Below are 27,877 nucleotides of genomic sequence, written 5' to 3' on the forward strand. Positions count from 1 at the left end.
CATACCATGAGAAAGTCTGATGTGCAAATCTCAACCTTCACAGAAAAAAGTCAAAGCTCAATCCACCTCTGCTTGTATCTTGTGGCTCCCAATTAAACTTTGCTGTAGTCCATCAGGCTGAAGAGCCAATATGGAACTGAAGGGGGCAGGAAGGGAGCGGCCTTAAAATTTCTTTGGAGAAACTGAAGGCTTGAATATTATGAAAAATTGAAGATATGAAAACTATGTACAGACAGCTAAAATACATGACTTGAATTACGAGCTGCAATGTTACTGAATGCTAGGAAAGGAAATGTTAAACCTTTTCATATATTGTACTAGTAACATATTTCTTGTGTATTCTTTATTTTATCACTTTCACTAAATCTGGCCATAAACAAACTGAAAATGGCAATAATGCACTCAATTTTAAGCTATAATTGGGTAATTTCTGATCTCTTGGTGACAATAATGAAAGTCTTTGAGAGATGCTTCTGATCGCACAGGATATTTATCAGCTTCCCTGTAAGCTGTCAAAATTCCATTTAAAAAATGAAGGATCAGTATTCATAATCCACTGTCACCATTAGGTGAGGATCATGGTGGGTCCTATACTTACAACAACAGTGATAAATCCCCTACTTCCTTGTACGCCTAGAGATAAAATGATTTTTGTATGCACCATAAAAATACCCTTTCTTAGAGTCCAAAAAGGACACATGAAGTAGTTCAAATTCAGTCTATACTGTTGCCTACAGGAGGAGTAGTCACTGGCAAATAAAAAAGACTGCTGGCCAGCCTCAGATACCCCCCCCCCCCCTACTTACAGCATGCCTGAGTTTTGTAGCAAAGCAACATCGAGAGCATGAACATAAATAGAGGAAGCAGGACCTCAAAGGATTTTATGGTGTGTACAAACATTTTTTCTTTCCCATCTATTGAGGAATACAGGAAGTAATTCACCTCTGAGAAACCAAAAAGCAGTCCAACTAATGGGTAGGCAACAGAGCAAACATACAATAACAGGCTCAAGAATAAACAAGAGTAAGTGGGGACTTCCTAAAGTTCAAAAAGCCACCTGAAAAACCTTATGCCTGAAGCTGGCACCAAAAGAGTCTTGAACATCCACGTAGTAGAACAAAAGACCAAACAGCAGCATTGCACTCTTGGAAACAGTAGCCTGATGTTAAAGCCCAAGAACTCACAGATCTAGTAGAGTACACCTTGACAGAAAAGGGTTGAACTTGCTCCTTGAGACTATAAACATGGAAGATGGTCTGTGTGAGCCACCTACAGATGATGGCAAGAGTAACTGGTGTACACTTTCAGGGTACATCTAAAATTACAAACAAAATAATCAGTCTTTTGGTAAACTGGAGCCAGACAGAGGGACAGAAGAATGATGCTCTGATTTAGGTGAAAGTCAGAAAACACCTTAGGCAAGAGACAAATCTTAAACCTTAGCACCCTTTGTCCCTATGCAAAAAAAGAAGGGTACCTTGCAGGATAAGGCAACCAGTTCAGATATTTACCTAGTACAGTTGATGGCGATGAGGAATACCACCTTGTGGACCAAGGTAGAGAGAAGAATGTCTCAAATTATTGCTTTTGAAATGCAGAAGAAAACAAATTCAGATCCTACAGAGTCACAAGGGAATGAACAGGGGGAGCTATAAAAGAGATTCCCTCTACAAGGGTCTTACCCAAGAAATGAGAAGCCCCCGTCTCTCAAAATATGTACTTCAACAGTCATGCTTTTAAGACCATCAATCTTGAAGCAGGATGGTAAATCAATTCTTGAGACAGAAGAGCCAGATGATTTGGAAGAGCCCATTGAGTTTTAGGCAGAAGTCTTACCAGGCTTGATTGACACATGCACTTGGGCTAATTTGAAGCTATAAGGATCACTGAAATGCCCTTTGTTTCAATCCTGTGGTGCAGATAAGGAAGAAATTTCAGGGAAGGGAAAGCATATACCAGGGTGTACTGGAGACAAATCTGTCCAGATTGTTGTTGAACCTGGAAGACAGGAGGTCCACGTCTGGCATCCGTCACCTATGACACAGGTCCTGGAACACCTCTTAGTTTAGATACCACCGTCCTGTTTCAAATGTAACAAGCTGAGGAGGTCTGCCTGCCAACTATCCACACATGGGAAATAAATGCACAGCAGGCAAGGCTGGAACATGACGTTCTACCCAGGACAGAAACTGATCTATTGGCCTATTGGCAAGACACCTGGCTTCTCCCTGATGAGGTGGTTTCAGTGTCAAGTTTTAAAGACTAAAAGTTCATTGAGACCTCTGTAAGTTCTGGACAGTAAAGGCTACATTGTCTGCAAGAACCTGCACCAGTTGTTCCCTCATTAAGAGGTCACCTAGGCATTCTCATAATGGGAATTCCCTGAGAGCACAGCAGGGCTACTAATGATGTGTTGAAAAAAGACTGAAAGGCAAGGCCATGAACTAAAAATGCAGAAGAGCCACAGCAAAGTGTAAATACTGTTGGTGTTCTAGAAAGACAAGGACATATTGGTACATATTCTTGATGTCCACAGATGCCAGGAAGTCTCCCTATGTCATATGTGATGATATAGCTGGTAGATTTTTATATGTAACTCCTGAGTTTGAATGAGGACATTCATTGATTTTAGTTTCAAGATAGAGTGCATGCCTCTTTTGAGTTTGGGAACTGTTAACAGGTTAGGTACAATGACACTCTGATCCAGAAAACCCATTAGAACTTCCTGGAGATCTGTGTGATGATACCGGGAGGTTTGAATTGATGAACCAGGCAACAGGCCTGAGAGCACAACTGTAGTTTGTAACTCTTGGAAACCAGCTGCAGCACCCACGCATCTGACTGATATCCAGGCTGTGCAAGTGCCTGCAAAGGCTAACAAACATCTGCACCGCATCTTGGAAAGTAAGGGTGCACCCTCATGCCAAAGACTTGTCTGGGAGTTTGACTTGGACTGGAAGCCAAGTCTAAAACTGAAAAGTGCAAAATCTGCACCAGATGTCAAAGCGTAATTGACCAAGCTGAGATTCTGAGTGCACCAGTTCTAGTAAATCTATCCCATAAAGCAATGGAGAGGACTTTTCTTGGCCTATAGTAAGGAGTGAGCCTTTAAACATTAGTTTTAGGCTTCCTTGGCTGAAGATGGGTACTCTCTTGCCACCTGAGAGGGCATCCAGATCATTCCAGAAAAAGAGTTGTCCCTCAAACACTTTGCAGATAAAGTGCTTCCTAGACTGTGAACAGCAGTGGTAGAAGTGACAAACTGATCCTCTAGTTTAAAGTGGTATGTACTGCATCAATAACAGCAGAAACTGGTCTTTTTTAGTTTGGCATTGATGACAGAAGACTGCAACTCCTTAGGGGCAGGTTTGTTCATCAAGTACTAGAGAGACATGGCCATCAGACAGTGTCATGGTGGCTGACGGTTTGCAGATCATGGGCAGATCAGTTAGGGAATCTGCAGGGAAAGGAGCAGAACCACACTTGTTTCCTCTGCGGTCATAGTCAGCAGACATCTGTGCTATGCGGCCCACAAACGTCTTCATGACTGCAGTGAAATCCTCCTTAGATAGAGAAGAGACCATATCTGACTAAGTTAGGGAAGACTCAGAAGATGGCAAAGACTCTAGAAGAAGAGGAAAAGATTTTCGGTTAAAAATGTTAGGCATATCAGTTGACATGCTAGAAGAAGGACCAGTGCCTCTGTGGAGTGTAACCTCTGGTCACCTGGTACAGAGGGACTGGTTCCCCTGTGTCTAGAATCAGACATGTTACAATGAAAGATGACACGGCAACATAACTTAGAGTATGAGACAAGGCTTCAGGTACTCCCAAACTGAACTGCTGGTAGCAAGTATAGCATCAGAAAGCTTTAGCTGCCCAAGTCATTGTAGACGGGAAGCAGGAACAGACTGAGGATCAGAAGATGCTTCCTCTATGCTGAAAAGTGTTAAAGAATGTGTTTTTTTCTTCTCTTCTTTCCATCTCTTTTTGTCCCTATCACTTACCATTATCAAGGAGAAAATGGATTCCCAAATTTACCAAAATATCCTACAAGATCATGATATGGTGGCTTTCTGCTAGCTGAAGCTTAGTAGAAGTTGGATGATGCTGCAGGACAATGACCTTAACATTGATGTAAGTCCACCACAGACCGACTTCAAAAAAAGAAAGTGCACCTTTTGGAGTGGCTCAGTCAGAGCGCAGACCTTAACTCCTTACAAATGCTGTGGAATGACCTCAAGAGAGCCAGTCACACCAGCTACCAAAAGCACCTGTATTCAAAAGAAGGCTTGTATTTTATCAATGGATATAGGGCTTCGTCTGAATGGCTAAGGTGGAGATTATGACATCATTAGCCTGCCTCTCCACCTCAGCCAATTATATGAAGCCTTGTATTGATTATTGAAATACAAGGCTTCCTGTGAATGGCCGAGCGGCACTCATCCCAATTTGATTTTATTCCGCAGCAGATAGGAAGTCTCCATACTGCTGCCAGAGCACAATGCCGTATACTGTATGGTGCTGATGTTACATACAATGTCTACAGTGTTGACTACGAGTGCATGTAATCTGATAGTAAAGGAAACAGTTCCTTTGGGTCAGCTTGTCTAAAAATAAAGTTTTAAGGTGAAAGTAAACACAGAGTTAGGCTTTAATAAAAAGCATATGCCCATACTGAAGGCACACGAGGAACAGAAAATGAGTAATGTCAACCAGGGACAATCATCATACAGATTCATCAAGACACATAAGTGTTGCAAGCATTACCATTGCTGGATTGTTGTTAATGTTTTCAAACACATTCCTCTGCCTTGTGAAGCTTAGTTGATGTTCCCTTTTGAGGAGATTCTGCATGGTATCTTGTTTGAACAGCTCCATTTTCTCCAACAAGCTGGAAAACATCTGACGATTCACAAAACATCAGGCCACTCTGGCTCACACTGATGAAATGAAGTAAAGACCAACTAATGCAGTAACAAGAACAATTCTAATTAACACAAAGAGAACAGATACTTCTCAGCACAAATGTTCCTTCCATTGAACAGTGCCATTAACAAACTTACTGGTTCTTTGTTGTTGGTTTAACTTTCCTTTCTGTATTACGATAACTTTTGGCTTTTCAAGTAGAGCTTCCTACAAGAAAGATCTATTGGAAACATTAAAGTAGATTTGAATACAAAGTAATTACTAACACACAGATCAGTTAGATTCAGATTCTCAAAACTCAGTAATGAACATAAAATGCTATGTGTTTGATAAACTGTAACAAATTATTGTCTCCTTTTTGTTAAATGTTGTTACAGCAACCATGTAATGTAGTTTCAAATTCTAGTACCCAAGATAGGTAAACATGGATAAAGGACCAGTAAGACATGAAAGAAAAGCCTAACTATAACTATTGTTAAAAATGTTCCCTTCCTCCTAACTATTTTGTCTAACTTGTATAAAAAAGATCTGTGTACTTATCTATTTTTAATTGTATCAAGTCTAATCATATGATCCACAGCTCCAGCTACCCTGTGTCAGTGAAAAGCTTCTGCAGGGGAAAGATGGAAGTGTCGACAATGGTTAGTACATGGAAGCCCATGGGTGGTGTCATGGCTCCTGAAAATCACAGCCGTTGTCGAGCATTCAATTACACAGAGCTACAAGATCATGTGACTGGACCAGAGGGAATTAAAATAGGTAAGTACACAAATCTTTTTTATAGAGGTTAGGCAGGATAGGTGGTGGGGGGGACATTTTTAAGAATAGTTATAGTTAGGGCTTTCTTCCACTTTAAAGGCTCACTATAACAAATAACATTGTGCTCAGTTAACTGTATGGGTTTGATAATGGTATGGAAATAATTTGGTATACAAATTCCTTTTTTTTAAATTCACGTGCCTTTATTTATATTCTTTTCCACATTAACATGCAGACCAAGCTTACAGTTACAAGGGCTGGGACACATCATATAACATTCCCAGGGGATGCTTACAATCGTCACTTTTTATTCATATGGTTGAACCTTCCCAACCCCCCACCCCTCAAAAACAAAATGTTGGTTTAACTGCTGTGACAGCACAAGGCACTGCCAGCAGGAAAATGATTGTAGAAAGGACACAAGGTTTGCATGTATGTAGAGTGTAGGACTCTGGAATATTGATTATGAGCAGAGAAAATGGGTTTTACAGCTTTCTCCAGATTTTGGTGTTCCTGGACTGGGTTACATATTTTGAGATTCTGAAATGTTTTGCAAAAGAAGAAATCTCTAACTCAATGTCCTAGTCTTGCAGAAGACCAACAAGGCATGTGTCCAGGAGCATACAGCTCTTATAACGATAGGCTTGGGCATAGCTCAGGACCCCTGTTAGGAGACAGGTGTGCTCCATCCAGGAGACAGATTTGCTTTGTCGAGAGGACAGGTGCACTACACCTGAAAACCAGGAGGTCTCAGGCTAGGAGACAGGAGGGCCTCAGAAGGGTTCCAGGAAGTCCCTATTGAGAGACCAGGGCAAGAGCCCATGCAGCAGTGTGCTGTAACTAAAGGCTGAGAGCTAGTAGAACTCAGGGAGCTAGCAGAGCTGGGTAAGAAAGTCTGAGAGACCAAGCAAAAAGCCAAAGTTTGGGGTCTAAGCAGTGGTGCTGCTGAAGAGAGAGACAGGTGAACTCTTTGTGGGAAACCCCGATGTAAGGACTTTATTTTTAAATAAAAGTGGGCCAGCAAACCCTAAACCATAGTTCCTGATTTACATGGACTCACTGAAAATGCATCTACCACTGAGCTGAATTTCCTACAACATCACACTGCTTAAAATGGAGTATGGTTTTAATTTGCCACTCAACTAGAGCTCATTCCAAGCTTAGTGTCCATTTAAGACTACTCTCTCTGCAGGATCACAATACTGACATGCAATTTCACTGTAGAACCCACAGTATTGTCACTCTGTTAAAGGAAGTGGAAAAATATCTGATCTGCTGGCAGTATCAACTAGTAATAAAATTATGTTATGGGCTAACTCATAAAAACAGAAATTGCGGTGTTAATGCTGCTGACAAACTGCATCACATAGTCCATAGTTCCACTTTAAACATTTCCGTATGCTCAGTGGTGACTGATTTTCTTTAAACTACCCATCCTGAAATGACAGCTTTTTACTCTTAGTTATATGAGATTTATATATGTCTCCTTTATTTAATTTTACTTATGTCTTTTTCCTAGGACAACTGGAAAAGAAAATTTTAGCTGATGAAATCCTTAAAGTGAGAGAGTGTCTATGCTGATAACGCCTACTATCTAACATCATTAAAAAATAGATTCATAGTTAAGAATGTAACAGTTATGGGGATCTGTTATTTGATGCCAATATGTACAATTAGGAAGTGAGATGCAGCATTTTTAGCATGAGGTCTTTCAGTTGACAATGGAGCAAATGACAGACCTCAGGGAGTCTCTCAGCTCTTAGGTCATGCATACTCTTGTGGTTGGAGGGTGTTAAAAATGCAAAACTGAGACATATTTTTGCTACCTCTCCCCCCATCCAATCCCACTTAAGTTGCAAAAGCAGCAGAAACAGGTGTACATATGTCGTGTCTACAATGTTTTGCATCATGGCGCAGCAAAAATGATCTCCACTGTCTTGCTTGGTGGGCAGTACCACCTGCCGAACGTGACCCATTCAACTGAATTGAGGAGCCCTGCAACTGCATGTTCTTTAGAGGGAAACATAATTTAAAGGATGCCCTACTCTCAGTTCCACAGTCATCTTAAAAAGGAACTTTAGTCAGACAATTATGTCCTGCTGGATCCCTTCAGGCTGGCCTCTTTTGCAGGGATAGCTATGTAAAACATTCAAAATAAGTGCCTGTACTGTTTAAAATCCAGTAATACACGGTATCACCCTGCTCTGCACATGCTCAGTTGCTCTCTATTTTTAGGCAGTGTGCTGAATTTGCAGAGGTCTATCTGCTGACAACCTAAAGATTTAAGGGTTGTTCACACCATAAGTGCATAAAAACTGATGGAAAAATGTGCAGATTTCATCTCCAGAGACACAAGTACATCGGTTTTCGTGTGCGTTTCAGTGAGTTTCATACACTTTGCATATTCCTGCGCAGAAAAAATCTGCATGTGATACTAGTGTGTTGGGAACATGCACACAGAGAACAATTGTTTTCCTTGTCCCCTTGCAGAACATGTGCAGAAAAATGCATGTCTCTGCACACTGGTGTGAATGAAGCCTTAATGCTGCTCAGGACTCTGGCCTTAAGCAAAATGGCAGCCACTGGCAAGAAGAAACAGGTACAATTCTGGAGGCAATTTACAGTGACACTGTGGAATGTATGTGCCTTGATAAAGAACATTAGTTTTATCAAGCTGTTATGAGTAAAATTCTGCTTTAAGACAAATTAAACAAAGCGACATAAAAGAACATATGTAAATGTTTTATATGTAAGCTCGAACAAGCATAATCATTTCAATCTATACATTCAAATCCTTAACCAATGGTAAGGCCAGGCTCCTGGTCTCAGGCCTCCATTTGCACTCGATAAATTGCATATTCATTGTGTGTAGATGTATACAGCAGTAAATGTGTAAAGAATAACAACCAGGGGTGGACTGACAACTCATGGGGACCCGGGCAATAGGGGATCATGGGGCCCCTGTGTCCTTGCCAAAACTCAAAAAGGCCTATGAAAAAGGTACCAGGGGCATCTCATGGGGCCCCCTACTGACCCCGGGCCCTCGGGCAGTGCCCGAGTTTCCAAATGGTCAGTCCGCCCCTGATAACAACACACAGACATCCCTTTGTGTCTGCATTTTTCAGCCATCCGTGTCAGTCAAAAAAAGTACTTAAAGCTTCCTGTTTTAATATAAAGATGAAAAGGCACACATACAATACTCCCCCCATAAGGAATATAAGATAAACAGAGACAAATAGAAAGAGACCCTAGCAGTTCACCAAGCTGACATTCAGAATGTTGACATGTAATAAATCTGAAAATCAGTTAAATCATAAAAAGTTTATAATTAATATTTATATAGGATTTTGACCTTTCTTGCTCCAGCAAGATCAGTAGTGCACTATTAGTTGTTAATGAAACACTGATCTACTGTACAGCATAGGAAATGCATGTAACATACAAAAGACAGCTGGAAGGCAATAATATGCTGCAGGCAACATCCTGACGTTCCTCTGCTTTCGTTAAAGTAATGTTAAACCTAAAAGCAAACATGTATTTTATTGCAGCTTATTAATTCTTAGATGTAATGGCTACATTAGTTCTATTTTTTAGGGTTTCCTTTATTTTTACCTTCCGATCTGACCAGTAAGTCTGTTGTTTTTAAACAGAACAAGCTGTTCTTACTAAAAAAGTTGCAGCTCATTCACTAACATGTGTTCCCAAATAAAACAATAATTAACTTAACCACTTGCCCTCCTGAGGATTTACCCCCTTTCCCCATTTTTTGCGTTATGGCGCTGCATTACTTTAACTGACAATTGTGCATTCATGCAACGCAGCACCCAAATGAAATTTACATCCTTTTATTCCCACAAGTAGAACTTTCTTTCTGTGATATTTGAAAAGAAAACAATATTTTTGACTTTTTGCTATTAAACATGTCCAGTAAAAAAATTTTAAAAATCTAATTTTGGCATAAATGTAAAACAAAATGTATTCTGCTGCATGTCTTTGCTAAAAAAAATCCCAATACTGTACGTGTAAATGAATTGGTTTATGTGAAAGTTAAAGCGCTTACAAATGGGGGTATATATAAAGGGATTTTTTTTTTCTAGTAGTAATGGTGGCAATCAGCGACTTACAGCGGGACTGCGGTGGGCATCCTGACACTGCGGGGAAACTGACTTGGTATCAATGACATCCCCAGTGACACCAATACAGTGATCAGTGCTAATAAAAAGCACTGACATTGTACTAATGGTACTGAGCAGGGAAGGGTTAATGTGGAGTGATCAAAGGGTTAACTCTGTGCTGTTTCACAGTAAACTGTGTCTGAGCCATACAGAGCAGTGTACAGAGCCATACAAAGCAGTGTGCAGGAGCTGACAGGGGAGAGCTGTATTGTTTACAAACAGTTCTCTTCCCTGTCAATAATAATTGGCGATCACCAGGCGCTGGCCAGTAATCACGGGTTGGGACCCGGTGATTGACAGCAAATAGCAGCCTCAGAGGTCTGAAGAAAAAGCGGAAGCTTTGAAACCTGACTCATCACCTGACCCATCCTCGCATCCTAATTGGTTGCCCTCTGGTTCCGGACTTCCATGCATTCCATGCTGGTTAAAGTGCCTGTCACAGCGTCCACCACTGACACAGCATTTCAAAAGTACCGTATGAAAGATTCTTACTCTTGAGATGGCGGCCAGTTGTTGCTCAACCTGTTTCCGCAGAGATCCTTCATTTCCTTTCCCTTGTAGATAATGTATGAGGTTTAGTAATGCTGCAAATTGAAAGCTGCCAGTATTGTGTGTTGCTATTAGCACTATATCTTCAATCATCATACCAGAAGAACAGCTCTATGGAGGTACAAATACAAACCAGCATAATGATAATCATAACCAACTTTGACAAAATCTTACTTTGCATACAAACTTACCCACCAACCCACTTTCTTAAAACATCCTTTTCAATAACCAATATTAAATATACACTAACATTTTATAGCCACACTACTTAGATACTGTACATATATATCACCCTTCTAGTGTAGCATGCTAGCTAAATCTGCTTTGTTGTCTATCAGGTAATCATTCTCAATCAATCAATCTATCTCAATCTTAATCAATCTATCTCAGAGGTAATCATTTACCCTGGTCTACTTAAGGTTCAATAGACTGGGAGTTTGATTGTTTCCCCCTGCCTCTGGAAAAAGCTTCTAGAGCTTAGGGCGGGAAATTCAAATGACTGGCCTGAATATTTACTATGCCCTGGCCAATCCATGGGGAGGTGTACCCAGAAGGCGCTCAGGAAAGTGGTAAAAAGCCAGGAACCCTGAGGAGACTGCCCTTTGTTCTTTTCCTCATGTGCTTCAGGGGGCTGCTTGCCCCTGAGGAAACCTTTTGGACTGAGTTGCTGTGCTGTGGTAGGACTGGAGACCTCATATCATTTTGAAGCTGAATGTTAGATTCCATTACAAGGGGATCAAGTCTGTGGAGGCGGCAGCTGTCCTGGGATTTGTGAGTAAGGACCCTGACTTACCCCTGCAAACTGTGCAGCACCCTAAGCTACAGGTAATAAACTGTGCAGCATTCATGCTACCAGTAGATGCCAAAGAGACTTGCCTCATGCTTCTCAGCTGTGAGGCCTTAGACTGTTCTGAAGCTAACCATCTGTGGTAGTTTAGACTGTGCTACATTTATAGGGAGAACAGTGTTCAATGCTAAATGTCACTGAGCGCTTTGGAGGATCCCGTGCCTTAAACTCTCTCCTGTTACAAGGTCTTCATGCAATAAATGACAAAAAGTCAACCCCTAGGCTGTATATTGGAGCCAGAGTGAGTGAGCTTGTGCTTAAGTGGATGGGCAGCCCTACGCTATTGGAAAATAACTAGTTAATATAATGGGGGGGGGGGGGGTATGCATTGCACAAAAGTTTTAAGCAGGTGTGCAAAAATGCTGTAAATTAAAAATGCTTTCAGAAATAGAAGTGTTAACAGTTTATTTTTATCAATCAAAAAAATGGAAAGTAAATGAACAGAAGAGAAGTCCAAATCAATTCAATACTTAATGTGACCACCCTTTGACTGCAAACAGCATCAATTCTTCTAGGTACACTTGCACACTGTTTTTGAAGGAACTCGGCAGGTAGGTTGTTCCAAACATCTTGGAGAAGTAACCACAGATCTTTTGAGGATGTGGGCTGCCTCAAAATCCTTTTGTCTCTTCATATAACCTCAGACAGACTCAATGATGTTGAGATCCTGACCAAATCTCCACTCCATTTGCAGAAATGCAGCCCCAAACTTGCAAGGAACCTTTAACTGTCCACTGTTGCCTGCAGACACTTATTATTGTACTGCTCTCAAGCCCTTCTGTGAGCAAACAGCCTTCTGCTACAGCCAAATATTACAATTTTTACTCATCAGTCCAAAGCACCTGCTGCCATTTCTTGCACTCCATTTTTTCATGCACAGTTGAGTCACTTAGCTTTGTTTCCACGTCGAAGGTATGGTTTTTTGGTCGCAAATTCTTCCAAGAAGATATTGCCGGTTTCTTTGTGCTTCTTTAAAAGAGCTTGAACATTACATCTTGAATTCCCAGTTTGCTTTGAAATCTTGAGACACTTAGGCCATGTTGGGAGCTAGAAAGCACTGGATCCTGCAGCCCATCCAAAAAGAAGTGTCTATGCCAGGCAGGCACCTACAGTTGCAAGAAAAAGTATGTGAACCCCTTGGGATTACGTGGAGTTTTGCATGAATTGGGCATAAAATGTGCTCTGAACGTCATCTAAGTCACAACAATAGAAGAACACAGTCTGCTGAACATAATACTACACAAACATTAGATGTTGCCATGGTTTAATTGCACATAACATGTAAACATTCACAGTGCAGGGAGGAAAAAGTATGTGAACCTTTGGACTTAATAACTGGTTGACCCTCCTTTGGCAGCAATAACCTCAACCAAACGTTTCCTGTAGTTGCAGATCACACCTGCACAATGATCTGGAGTCATTTTGGACCACTCCTCTTCACAAAACTGTTTCAGTGTAGGAATATTCTTGGGATGTCTGGTGTGAATCGCTCTCTTAAGGTCATGCCACAGCATTTCAATCGGGTCGAGGTCAGGACTCTGACTGGGCCACTCCAGAAGGCGTATTCTGTGCTGTTGCAGCCATTGTTTTGTTGAATGACTTGTATGCTTTGGGTCATTGTCCTGTTGCATCCCCCATCCTCTGTGGAGCTTCAGTTGGCGGACAGATGGTCGTATGTTTTCCTGCAAAATGTCTTGATAAACTCTGGAATTCATTTTCCCATCAATGACAACAATTCGTCCAGGCCCTGGGGCAGCAAAGCAGCCCCAAACCATGATGCTCCCTCCGCCATGTTTCACAGTGGGGATGAGGGTTTGATGTTGCTGTGCTGTGCCTTTTTTTCTCCACACATAGTGTTGTGTGTTCTTCCCAAACAACTCCATCTTGGTTTCATCTGTCCACAGTATATTTTGCCAGTAGTGCTGTGGAACATCCAGGTGCTCTTTTGCAAACTTCAAACATGCTGCAATCTTCTTTTTGGACAGCAATGGCTTCCTCCGTGGTGTCCTCCCATGTACTCCATTCTTGTTTAATGTTTTCCTTATTGTAGATGTGTCAACAAAAATGTTAGCATGTGCCAGAGATTTCTGTAGGTCTTTAGCTGACACTCTGGGATTCTTCTTTACCTCATGCAGCATTCTGCGCTGTGCTCTTGCAGTCATTTTTACAGAACGACCACGCCTGGGGAGAGTAGCAACAGTGCTAAACTTTCTTCATTTGTAGACAGTCTGTCTTACCGTGGACACATGAACATCAAGGCTTTTGGAGATACTTTTGTAACCCTTTCCAGCTTCATGCAAGTCAACAATTCTTGATCGTAGGTCTTCTGAGAGCTCTTTTCTGCGAGGCATGGTTCACATCAGACAGTGCTTCTTGAAACCAGTAAACCCAAAACAGGTGTGTGTTTGTTAAGGGCAGGACAGCTGTCAGCAACACATCCAATATCATCACACTATTGGAGTCAAGGTTGGCTCACTCCTGGCTCCAATTAGCTCTGGGAGAAGTCATTAAGCTAGGGTCTCACATACTTTTTCCTCCCTGCACTGTGAATGTTTACATGTTATGTGCAATTAAACCATGGCAACATCTAATATTTGTGTAGTATTATGTTCAGCAGACTGTGTTCTTCTATTGTTGTGACTTAGATGACGTTCAGAGCACATTTTATGCCCAATTCATGCAAACCTCCACGTAATCCCAAGGGGTTCACATACTTTTTCTTGCAACTGTATGTGGATACCCAAAAAAGAACCCAAACCAAGAAGCAAACAGAAGAGGAGAAGACTCGGGGACAGATCTACAGTATGAATGGAGAGGGCGAATCTATCAATCATCCACTCACGGATTATGTTTCATTCATAGAAGCTGTAGTACAGCTTCTATGAACATAGGAGCTGGGTGGAAAGGACAGGTATAATTGGGCTCTTTAGAGTGCCTGTCACAGCCCTTAATCTTATTAACCCCCATCAACTTAAAGATTATGGTGGGAGCAAGGGGAGGGGTGGGGAGCATCAGAGGAGGAAGATCTTAGCAAAATTAAGAAACAGTAGCACAAGGCACACATCTCACTGAAGGAAAGTAATATCCCTTCTGCCCCTTATACCTTAAAACCTAGATTTTAACTATCCATCCAGTAGAAATATAACTCATATACACTCACTGGCCCCTTTATCAGGTACACCTTGCTAATACCAGGTTGGACTTCTTTTTGCCTTCAGAACTGCCTTAATTCTTTGTTGCATAGATTCAACAAGGTTTTGGAAACATTCCTCAGAGACGTTGGTCCATATTGACATAATATGATCAAGCAGTTGTCGGCTGCACATTCAGGATGCAAATCTCCTGCTCCACCACATCCCAAAGGTGCTCTATTGGATTGAGATGTAGTGACTGTGGAGGCCATTGGAGTACAGTGAGCTCATTGTCATGTTCAAGAAACCACTTTGAGATGATTTGAGCTTTGTGACATGGTGCATTATCCTGTTGGTAGAAGCCATCAGAAGATGGGTACATTGCAGTCATAAAGGGATGGACACACTTAGCAACAATACTCAGGTGGGTGATGGTGTTTAAACGATGCTCAAATGGTACTAAGGGGCCCAAAGTGCGCCAAAAAAAAAATTCCCCTTACCATTACACCACCACTAGACTGAACTGTTGAAATACAAGGCAGGATGGATCCATTCTTTCATGTTGTTTATGCAAAATTAAGACCCTCCATCTGTATGTCGCAGCTGAAATCAAGACTCATCAGACCAGGCAACGTTGTTCCAATCTTCTATTGTCCAATTTTGGTGAGCCTGTGCGAATTATAGCCTCTGTTTCCTGTTCTTAACTGACAAGAGTGGCAGCCAGTGTGGTCTTCTGCTGCTGTAGCCCATATGCTTCAAGGTTCAATGTGTGTCTGTGTGTGAGCGGCCGGCTCTGTCCTTCCAGCGCCATCCAACCCAGAGGACATAGTCAGCAAGACAGAGGAGCCCAGCGTCCAGAGCCCAGCCACTGCTCACAGCCCACACAAGAGCCAGGCACCCTGCTGTGTTTGAGCTGGATTAACCATCTGATCAGTGATCAGTATTACATCTGAGTTGATCTGGTTTAATGAATTTCCACATCTATTGGTATCTGATTTAATGCTCATTAAACACCAGCATCTGGTGAGTTTGCACTTTGATGGGATGTTGAGCACATTGGAGAGCATGGTTGTGGTGGATACTTTTTGAAAAGAAAGATTTTGGACTTTATATTATGAATAGAGATGAGCGAATCGAACCTGGCGAAGTGGAATTCGTTTCGAATATCAGGAAAAATTCGATTCGCATCGAATCCGAATTTTAGCAAACTTCGGGTGCACGAATCGAATTTTTCCCGATCAGCCGGCAAAAGTGTCACTGCAGAGAGCTCCGCTATTTCTGACAGTTCTGACAGTTCATTTACAGCGGTTGAAACATTGTATCTATTTGTTTCCATTTAGGATACAGATGTTTTTATTCGGAAATAAATAGATACAATGTTTCAACCGCTGTAAATGTGAAGGAACTGTCAGAGAACTGTCAGAAATAGCGGAGCTCTCTGCAGATACACTTTTTGCTGTACTGGAATTCTACTTCTTTTCATTCTTCTTCTTCTTTTCATTCTTCTTCTTCTTTTCATTCTTCTTCTTCTTCTTTTCATTCTTCTTTTCATTCTTCTTCTTCTTTTCATTCTTCTTCTTTTCATTCTTCTTTTCATTCTTCTTCTTTTCATTCTTCTTTTCATTCTTCTTCTTCTTTTCATTCTTCTTCTTTTCATTCTTCTTTTCATTCTTCTTCTTTTCATTCTTCTTCTTTTCATTCTTCTTTTCATTCTTCTTCTTCTTCTTTTCATTCTTCTTTTCATTCTTCTTCTTCTTCTTTTCATTCTTCTTTTCATTCTTCTCATTCTTCTTTTCATTCTTCTTTTCATTCTTCTTCTTCTTTTCATTCTTCTTATTCTTCTTTTCATTCTTCTTTTCATTCTTCTTCTTCTTCTTTTCATTCTTCTTCTTCTTTTCATTCTTCTTCTTCTTCTTTTCATTCTTCTTCTTTTCATTCTTCTTCTTCTTCTTTTCATTCTTCTTCTTTTCATTCTTCTTCTTCTTCTTTTCATTCTTCTTCTTTTCATTCTTCTTCTTCTTCTTTTCATTCTTCTTTTCATTCTTCTTCTTCTTTTCATTCTTCTTATTCTTCTTTTCATTCTTCTTTTCATTCTTCTTCTTCTTTTCATTCTTCTTCTTCTTTTCATTCTTCTTATTCTTCTTTTCATTCTTCTTTTCATTCTTCTTCTTCTTCTTTTCATTCTTCTTCTTTTCATTCTTCTTCTTCTTCTTTTCATTCTTCTTCTTCTTCTTTTCATTCTTCTTCTTCTTTTCATTCTTCTTTTCATTCTTCTTCTTCTTCTTCTTTTCATTCTTCTTTTCATTCTTCTTCTTCTTCTTTTCATTCTTCTTCTTCTTCTTCTTTTCATTCTTCTTCTTCTTCTTTTCATTCTTCTTTTCATTCTTCTTCTTCTTTTCATTCTTCTTTTCATTCTTCTTCTTCTTTTCATTCTTCTTTTCATTCTTCTTCTTCTTTTCATTCTTCTTTTCATTCTTCTTCTTCTTCTTTTCATTCTTCTTTTCATTCTTCTTCTTCTTCTTTTCATTCTTCTTTTCATTCTTCTTCTCCTTTTTATTCTTCTTCTTCTTCTTTTCATTCTTCTTCTTCTTCTTTTCATTCTTCTTTTCATTCTTCTTCTCCTTTTCATTCTTCTTCTTCTTCTTTTCATTCTTCTTCTTCTTCTTTTCATTCTTCTTTTCATGCTTCTTCTTCTTTTCATTCTTCTTTTCATTCTTCTTTTCATTCTTCTTTTCATTCTTCTTTTCATTCTTCTTCTCATTCTTCTTCTTCTTTTCATTATTCTTTTCATTCTTCTCATTCTTTTCATTCTTCTTCTCATTCTTCTTTTCATTCTTCTTCTTCTTCTTTTCATTCTTCTTTTCATTCTTCTTCTTTTCATTCTTCTTCTTCTCATTCTTCTTCTTCTTCTTTTCATTCTTCTCCTTCTTTTCATTCTTCTTTTCATTCTTCTTCTCATTCTTCTTTTCATTCTTCTTCTTCTTCTTTTCATTCTTCTTTTCATTCTTCTTCTTTTCATTCTTCTTTTCATTCTTCTTCTTCTTCTTCTTCTTCGTCGTGCCCCGTGACTGCCCAAATGAGTGAAGTGTGCGGTGATTCTAAGATCGACGGCACTCATCTGCATGTCATACTGACTGACAGTATTATTTCTCTTCCCCAGCAGACTCCAAGGGCATTTAAATTAAAGGTACAGTGTTCTGCACTAATATAAAGGCTCTCTGAAGCCTAGAAACCCTTTTAATAAGTTAAATTCGCGGCAAATAAATTCGCATCGAATCGAATTTCTCCCGCAAATTCGGCGAATCAGCCGAATTGAATTTTTGAATAATTCGCTCATCTCTAATTATGAACTGATTTTTTTCACATTATATTATGAACTGATTTTTTCACTTTTTGCACTGTTTGGTGGAAGTATTAATATTATTTTTATTGTTTCTGTATTTACGTTCATTTGCATATATATTTTTTATCATTTTACATTTCATATAATTTTTGGGGATAGTATTGCATCTCATTAGTGAGCGCTGTTTATGGTATTTCTTTATGTACCTAATAAAGTGGCTGGTGAGTGTACATTAAACAAACACAGAAAAAAGTCAGGCGCTAAAGGTACTGCTTTGGGTCCTATATTGGACCAGTTTTAAGCAAGCTTGTAGCATCTTGGTAATGCAAACACTGTCCCACACTCTTGCTGCTCCATAGTACACAACTGAGTAGGTTGGAATCAAAGGAAAAACTGTATACAGAATATGAAGCACACAGAGATCTTGGGATAAATCACCATTATCAGGCTATATCAAAGAGAATTATCCTATATGGGCTTTATGAATAGCCATGACTGCAGTGGGTGGGTTATCCAATTGCTCAAACATTTGTAATAAAAGTCTTGCCAACTATTTATATATGCAAAAGTAGCCAACACCTTAAGATTCTCATAAGACCATTACTCACCGATATTACCAAAAAAGTTCTACTTATTGAAGCATTGGGGTTAATTTACTAAAACTGGAGCGTGAAAAATCTGGTGCAGCTGTGCATGGTAGCCAATCAGCTTCTATGTTCAGCTTCTTCAATTAAGCTTTGACAAAAAAAAAAAAACCTGGAAGGTGATTGGTGCTTATGCAGAGCTTCACCAGATTTTGCACTGTCAAGTTTTAGTAAATCGACCCTTTAAAATCTAAAAAGACATGCAAAAGGTAAAAATAATTGTATGTGGGCTTACAAAGAGAACGCAGGGGGAGACATGTAAGCTCTCGTATAAGTGTTCAAGCAATGGGATACCCACCCACTGCAGCCATGGCAATCCATATAGCTCATATAAGATTATTCTCTTTGATATAACCTGATAACGGTGATTAATCCCAAGAATTCTGAGTGCTTCATTCTCTGTATAAAGTTTTTGCAACTAATTTACAATAAAGACTGGCAATGACAAAGCATTTAAATCACAGGCACTCATTTAAAGAGACTGACATATATTCATGATGGTGCCTTTGTATAACTGGTAGAAATGTTAGACAGTTATTCAACAGATAGTAATGTGTCAGCAATAATATGTCTCTGCACACTCATTTATATAACAGACTAGAAATGACAGTACATTAAAATCACTGGCACCCGTATAATGAAAATGACACACATTCATGATGGTGCCTTTGTATAATTAGTAGCATTGTTAGCCAGTCAGTCAACGGACAGTAATGTGTCAGCAACAATATGTCTCTGCATGCAAATAAGTACAGTGTATTGGTATTCCGTGCTCCTGATTGAGATATCAGTGATACAGTTAATGTGCTATTCCTCATAATGTGCCTATGTAACTAAATGCATTATTCTGGATATTTTAATGATATTTTAGATGTCTAGGTGCTATAAGAGCATTTACACCAGATGTCAACGTGTTGGAAAGTAACATGCTGAACTATTATAAAAATGCTTTCGACATCCAATTTGTAGGTTTTAACAAATTCAAGCCCAGAATAGCTTCTTTCAGCATTTATGAAAAAAATGTATTTCCTTTTCATTTGAATTTTACCTTTCTGACTTTGACAACTGATAAGTCTGAACTGTGGCATGAATATTTGTTTTCAAATGTTTATTCATTATACACTAAAGTCTATACCAAAGCAATGGAGGTTGAACTGAAAAAAGAATATATCCCTCCATCTAAACAAACTAGGTGGATGAAAGGATTCCTCAACTCGCCCCCCCTCCCCTGTTGGGACATTGTATTCTGACAGCAATACCTGGAGCTGTTAGAATACATTGATCAGTGGTTGCAGATGATTGACCAATGCTTTACAGTTAGTCTGTTTGAATTTGATCCAAACAGTGAGGGCCCACACACAGATCAAAATGTGCCTTATCCCTGGTGAATTGGTTGAATTTCGATCCGTCAATGGTCATCCTAAGATTTCAAAGAAGCAGCCACAGCTGGACTAACATAAGAATCTGTATACCACAAGATATGAGAGGAGCAGATAATATGGTAGCCGCTAGCACAAAAGGCAAAGTAACCAACCCACAGTAATCAATTCAAATGTAAGTGCAGCGCTAAAGCATAAGTGACAAATGCAATCATAAAGTGCTTATGTGAATAGAAGTGTTCATACAATATTCCAGTGAAATAAATCAAATAAAATGTCTTAGAGCACATAGAATCATAAAATCATAAAAAACACTAAAGATCTTAATATAAATAGTGGATAGTCCGTGGTACTGCAGGTCACAGAAGGGCCAAGTGATATATGTGTGCTTATTTAGCAATAATGGTGATTATACATAGTCCGTGGCACTACAGGTCACAGCAATGCCCAGTGTTCGTGGAACTATAAGGTGCAGCAATACCAGCTGGGATGCTCAAGAGTGTTCATGATCCAACATAGGAATCCACCACCTAATATGGATATGTACTCACCAGAATGCTACTTGTATAATAGAGTTAATGCTGATCCTTATGGGGGGTCTCAGGAAGCCATAAATAAGGACCGGACTTCTCCGGGGTCAGGGCTATGCAAAACCAGCAAAGGATCCTCCTCGGGGCAGAAACTCACTACAGGAGCTGAAGGTATGGCAATATAGTGTAGTATTTATTGTAAATAGTTAAAAGCAATCCACATGGATACAGCAAAGAGTTAAATGCATAAAAGCATACCAAAATGGCCACAGCTCCGAGCTCTGGCTGCGGCAGCGGGACGTCAGCATGTAAAGCTCCACATTCCAGCTCCAGGGGTGGAGCCTTACGTGCTGACGTCACGCTGCCACGACTGGAGCGGTGGCCATTTTGGTATGCTTTTACGCATTTAACTTGTAGTTCCACGAACACTGGGCATTGCTGTGACCTGTAGTGCCGCGGACTATGTATAATCACATTATTGCTAAATAAGCACACATATATCACTTGGCACTTCTGTGACCTGCAGTGCCACGGACTATCCACTATTTATATTCAGAATTTTAGAGCTTTTATGATTTTATGATTATATGTGATCTGAGGTGTTTTATTTGATTTATTTCACTGGAATATTGTATGAACACTTCTATTCACATAAGCACTTTATGATTGCATTTGTCACTTATGTTTTAGAGATGCACTTACATTTGAATTGATAAGAATCTGTTATAATCTTGTTATAATTTAGCAGGTTAACTTGTGAGCAATGTATTTAGTATTTGCTTCCTCGGTTATTCATACTCTAAATATGACTTTTCAGCTTGAGAGTCAGAGGTCAGAGTTTATCAGAAATCTGACAAATACTATCCTGACAACTGGTTTTACAAAATGCCTTTCATCTCCCAAGGATACATAAAAGCGTCCTGCAGTGGACTCAGAGCTCTGAGCACATAGCTTATCACTGGTTTTGACCCTCTCCTCCTTTCATTGATGTCACTTCCGCCAGTGCGTTCCATGCTGGTTCCGGTGCACTTCCTGAGATACACAGGGCGTCCTCTACTGCAATCCATCTTCAAGTTGGATTGCAGTAGCGGACACTGCAGGACTTTAGAGTGAGCGGTGACCCAATAATGAAGAGCCTGTAATATTCACATATCTTGTGAGTGTTTTTAATCTTGTATTAATAATTACTTTTACTAATGCTGCACTTAGCTGGCGCCCCCCCCCCTTTTCTTCTTGCATCTTTTTACAGGTCCACTGTCAAGATACTGGATAGTAATATACAGATGGAGGTAAACATCTATTTAAAAGCTCTATAATTGTGATTAAATGCTATCAGAGTTTGCAGGGAAAAAACATTCTGGCTAGCTCCTCTTCCTACTGGGCATGCATGCCACTGCCCTATACATTCAAATGAATGAGACATACTCCAGTAAGTGGCTGGAGGACATCACCGGTAAAAGTTCATCTATAGAATGAATGTGGCCAAAGTAGGCATGAACGGTAGAGAGAGGAGGTGGGAGGATTTCCATTCAATGGCTTTGTGTGGTGCCAGACAAGATAGCAGAAGGAAAAAGGCATGCTGAAGAAGGTAAGTATTTTGCCAGATAGGATACATTTGGGCGTTTGGGGGGTTTAATTTAAAGTGTTACTAAACCCAAGACCCTGCATTCACTATATCTGGTCTCGCACAATACACAGAACATGGAAGTACAATTATTTTAGTAAATATAAACTGTTAAATACTTTTTCTCATCATCAGTTACAGCAGTCTTGTTACTTCAGCTGAGCACTGGTTAAAGCTTGTAGGAGGAGTTTTATTTCTGCCCTAGGAGGATGCAAAACCCCTATCCTCTGTCTGGACAGTGCTGATTGGCCCTATGCTGATCACATGCACTCCCCCCAAAAAAAAAACAAAACACATCTCTAGCAATACACACCAAACTGAGCATGTGAAGAAGAGCTACGGGTTCAACCTGTCTTATCAGCATGGACATTTGAACAAGAGGAGGGGCAGAGAAGTCAGGATCAAACAGCCTTTTATACAATGCAGAGGATTAACTCCTTAGATTCCACAGTGAGTATAACAAGCATGCTTTACTGCATATACAGACTGATTTTTCTGTTGTGGGTTTAGTAACACTTTAAGGACAAAATCTACTAAAGGTACAGCTGTCCTGTAATATCATTTGTTTCTTAAAACCTCTGTATATGAAGCAACAAGGCAGTCCCTCTATTTTCTTTACACTTTCTTTGCAGCATATTTTTCCTATGACTCAGACAATTAATTATTTCATTATTTGTGTAATAAACTAACAGACATACGATACAGATTCCATACACAAAATAAAAAAAAAGCTTACCTTAAAAGTTGCAGCTTTCTTTGCCAGCTGATGTAGCTGCTATTACTTGGCTTTGTATTGGCATCAGGCCATTCAGATTCATTATCACTAATGGTTCCTGGAGTTTTTCTTTTATCCTATAAGACAAAATGTGTCAAACCGCAATCAACAATTTAAGTAAAGTGTTGTTTTAAGGTAGTTTTTATGGCATTCAGCTATATATTACATCAAACAGAATACAAAAATATAGCTGTATATGACATTTGCCAGCAACCAGCAGGAGCGCCATGCCAATGTTATTTTGTCTCAGCAGATTGCTGATTAAAACATGTAAAATTCGAAGCCATTTGTAGACAGCTGTTGCTTTTTAGAAGACTAAATCTCTTCGTCTTTGCTGCACATCTCTTTTCTCTAATAACAGCAAGCACAGATGACAAGAAATAAACATACCAAATAATGTTCATTCCAGTACATGTCTGCATCAAGCGGATCGACTGTAAAAGACTGCAGCAGGAGGCATCTTCTGGTTAGATACAAACACCATGCCTTCAGATCATTACAACCACCTGCTAGTGTCAAAGTACTCGCCATCTGAGACAGCACGCAGGAAGATATTGTACGGCTAAGCGTTTTCCACTCCTATACCAAACAGAAAAAGGAGAGCAGTTACTGAACACAATTACATAATTATCATAGATGAAGAAAATATAGGTCCTATAGTGTGTGACTGTGACCATGACCTCAATTGAAACTCCATTTAGAAACAACGTATGAAACTGAGCAATGTCTCTAAGAGAAGGTCACACAGGGTACCTACATATACACTATATTGCCAAAGGTTTGATAAGATCTAATCAGCACAACTATACTCACCGGCCAATTTATTAGGTACACCTGTTCAATTGCTTGGTAACACAAATTGCTAATCAGCCAGTCTCACGGCAGCAACCCAATGCATTTAGGCATCTAGATGTGGTGAAGATGACTTGCTAAAGTTCAAACCGAGCATCAGAATGGGGAAGAAAGGGGATTTAAGCAACTTTGAACATGGCATGGTTGTTGGTGCCAGATGAGCTGGTCTGAGTATTTCAAAAACTTCTGATCTACTGGGATTTCCATGCACAACCATCTCTAGGGTTTACAGAGAATGGTCCAAAAAAGAGAAAATATCCAGTGAGTGGCAATTATGTGGACAAAAATGTTGATGTCAGAAGTCAGAGGAGAATGGGCAGACTGGTTGCTGTGACATTCAGATGGTAGGGCCAGAATTTGGCAGAAACAACATGAAAGCATTAACCATCCTGTCTTGTATCAGCGGTTCAGGCTGGTGGTGGTGTAATGGTGTGGGGATATTTTCTTGGCACTAACAAGGTGTAGCTAATAAAGTGGCCGGTGAGTGTACATGGGGTTGATTTATATAAGGCAAATAGACAATGCGCCTTGCAAGGGAATTTTCACTAGAGCTTAGTGAACGTGGTGAAATTTCTCTTTGCAAAGAATTCCCCATTACATGCAAGGAAAATAAGAAAAACAGCATTTTTGTTTGCACATAAATTGATGATGGAAGTCAACAGAACTTCACCTCATTCTCTAAGTTCTGGGGGAAATTCCTTTTCAAAGTGCAACTTCCCTTGCAAAGTGAACAGTCTATTTACTGTTAGTAAATCAATCCCTATGAGTTTGTTAGACATCACATTTCAGAAGCATGGGAATTATTATGGAGTTGTCCCCCTTCTCTGACCCAAATCTCAACAGTCCGACTATCCACCTTTAGGTAATCCCTGAAAACCCATCTCTTTAGGGAAGCCTATTCTGCCTCTACCTAACAACTGAACATTGACGAGGGGTTAACAAGGCCTATAGTGACAAGAATACCATCTCCACTGTGAAGTATGGTGGTGGCTCACTGATGTTTTGCAGGTGTGTGAGCTCTAGAGGCACAAAACATCTTGTAAAAATTGATGGCACGGTGAATGCAGCATGTTATCAGAAAATACTGGCAGACCATTTGCATTCATTTGCACGAAAGCTGCGCCTGCAACACTCTTGGACTTTCCAGCACGACAATGACCCTAAGCACAAGGAAAGTTGACCCTCTAGTGATTACAGCAGAAAAGGTGAAGAAGTGGCCATCACAGTCTTCTGACCTTAATATCCTCAAGCAACTCTAGGGAGATCTCAAAAGTTCATGCAAGATTACTAAAGACTTTGCATGACCTGCAACTATACCAACTGAAAGAATTTGGGGCCTCGTAGATAACTATTACTAAAGTTTGCACACTGTCTGCATCCCAGTCCACTGGCGCTCAACACATGTTCCCACTATTCAAGAATGGTTTGCAAGGATCAACAAAATTGAGGAAATGGAGGAAATAATTTCTGTAGCAAAAGACCGTCCCGAGAGATTCAGGAAGACATGGGCTTGTTGGAGTCATTTCAAACCACCACTACCTATCACATATTATTGCATGAACAACCTACACCCCCTGATTGAATTATTAGACACAATGTTGACTCGGGGGACGCGCTGTCCGCCGGTGACGCATTTGTGGCGCATTTGATTGGATTGAGACTAGGCATCGTGGCCTGTATTTTGGGTTCTTGACCCAGGTGTTGCCCCATTGAATGATCTTGTACGTATTGAATCCTAAGCTATATGGCTATCTTTCTGGCTCGTACAAAACTATGTGATTTATTTCATCTGCAGCTACCTATTCTAACATCCCCTCTACTCCTTGCCCATTCTCCCCTCACTCTACATCTCCTCTTCTATCTATTCACCTCTCTGACTTCTCTTTATCTCACACCTTTTGTACGCTTTCATCATTCATATATCCCCAACAAACTGTAGCACTTAATCTCTCATACAGGTGTGACTAATTTCTCCTGGATCACACGCTCCCGAACCGGGCACACAAATCATAACGAACACATCATCATGTGCTATTCTTTCCCAACATTTCACATTCCCTCAACATAAGGGCTTACAAGTAGATAGGTTAGTAAATATTATACCTATAACGATTTATCTATTATATTCTAGGTATCTGCTGGTTTGCTATATACCTTTGATATAAAGATTTACCTCATCTTGATTTGTAATACAATTTAAACCCATAGCCCGCCTGCGAAACGGGATGCTACATATTGTGTCTATGTTCGGACTGTAATCTATATTTGCATGTACATTGATCTGCCTTAACTTTCCTGATAAAAATTTTTGGAAAAAAAGGTTGCACACTGTCATTAATATTAAAGGGGGAATACACAGTATTAGGAACAAAGAATATGCAGACTTTTGAACAGGGGTCATTTTGTTTACTTGTTGCCATATTTTGTTTTATGATTGTGCCATCCTGTTATGATCTACAGTTGAATACGAATCAAATAAAAAAATAAATGTTTTTTGCCTGCCCAAGGCTATGAAAACTTTTGAGCACAACTGTATATATATCCAGAATACTCAGAAACTGCAACTTACAGAGAGGCCCATGTTTTGCACCGTTGAATGTTCTGGAGCATACAAATCTGTTTACTGTGTGCACTAGGTCAGGATTAGTATGTATCAGGATTTTGAGTTCAAAAGACACATAGGAGAGAAGCATAAAGACAAAAAAGTGATTTTTTTTTACTTTTTATCTTTCTCTCCCAGCTCTATTCTCCTGTTCTTTCTTTCCTTCAGAATTCTTACTTTTTTCCATTCACTCTTTGGGGCCCACTTAAAATGGAAAAACAAACCAGCTTTGCATGTTTCCTGATCATCAAAGACCACACCAGCTGATGAAATGCAATGCTATTTACTGCACTTTCTCATCTACAATTGACAATTGCTCAACATTTTTCTGTCATTGACTGATACATTATATTCTTGCAATTTGCTTGTTATATGCAATCCCTGTCCTAAGTAAAGAATTTACTAAACAAATTAAGTAGCACTATGTTTTTTTCCTATGTGGAAAATCAACATGCAAATTTCAAGCAGAGTTAAATGCAATGCTACAATGAGGTTATGATAATCCCTGTACTGACATAATTGTTAGCATTATAGGTAGAGTATATTATCACAGCTGGATTTATACTTTCCACCCCCCTAGACCAACTGTATTGTGCCATTCCCTCCCCCATCCTATCCTGTCTAGATCGGATGTCTTAGGGCAAGCATTTTACAGGGGCAGAGAGGTAAGACAAGTAATAGTTTGCCGTCAGTACACCTAGAAGCAATGACTAGAAGACTAAGACAAACTGTTACCCAGGCAGGCTTGTTGCCCTTGGCCACAGCATATGTTGGCGATGCATCAATTTGTCCCCATATATAATGTAATCTTTCCTTAGCTACCTCAAGGCAGTTCAGCTTTTAGGGCTCTATTCGCATCAGTACATTTTAATTGAAAGACGACCCTTGATATTTTAAGCAGCTGAGATGACAGAGAAAACTGTATGACCTACCTGAGGAAATGAGGCACCAAAACTGCATTCTAAACATTATTTTCATGCACCATATTGCTAGTCCTCACATATACAAAGAGAAATGTTAATATCCCTGCTCAACAGAACTATTTAATTGCATACTGTATATCTCTCAACCACATTAAAATGAAAGTTCAAATGAGACAAATTTACTGATTTGCATAAAAATGAAGAAACAGTCTAAACATGGAAAACAACTACAAATAAAAAGTATTGCAGCTGTTGATTATTTTTCAATAAAAAAAACAAACAAAAAAGAAAAAAAACAGTTTCTTTGAATGTAGTCTTCTGCTTCAGCAACCAATCAGTGCCTTAAATTACACAGAAATATGTTAAAGTTGGCCTCTAGAGGAGTGTGTTCTAGGGTTCTAGGAGATGGTTAAGTACATGTTGGGTGTAGGTGTGGTTTGTTTAAAGGCAGCAGCATGGGAAAGTTGTGAACCTGAATCTGTTTTTGGACAATAAACTACAAGAAAAATACTAGAAGAGTTTTTTTTGAGGAAATGTTGCCAAATCACACAACCACGGATTTCACAAAGAATTTCTTAGACACACTCTCACTTGTCTGCATGATATATGACAGTGCAGGTGATGGATTTATGTACCTCTCAGGAAGAGGGACATGCATGAAGGAAGCAACACTGAGGCTGGAGTGTCCAAACCGCAGACACGCAGTCCTTAGTGCATGTTTATCCGTCTGCTAGCTAGGACACTGTTGGTGGCTATGCAGCAGACAGCATCCTAGCAACTGACAACCTATCCCTGGCCCTCTTCTGCAGTCAACC

At 39.8% G+C, this 27,877-nt stretch overlaps 1 pseudogene; it reads right to left on the reverse strand.

Moving 5' to 3' along the window:
• The window catches only part of LOC149451694 (uncharacterized), a 203,539-nt pseudogene that overhangs the window by 19,337 nt on the left and 156,325 nt on the right, over positions 1 to 27,877 (reverse strand).

Source organism: Staurois parvus, unplaced genomic scaffold (genome assembly GCF_062004578.1).
Source record: "Staurois parvus isolate SC_StPar_1 unplaced genomic scaffold, SC_StPar_1.0 ptg000525l, whole genome shotgun sequence".
NCBI lineage: Eukaryota > Metazoa > Chordata > Amphibia > Anura > Ranidae > Staurois > Staurois parvus.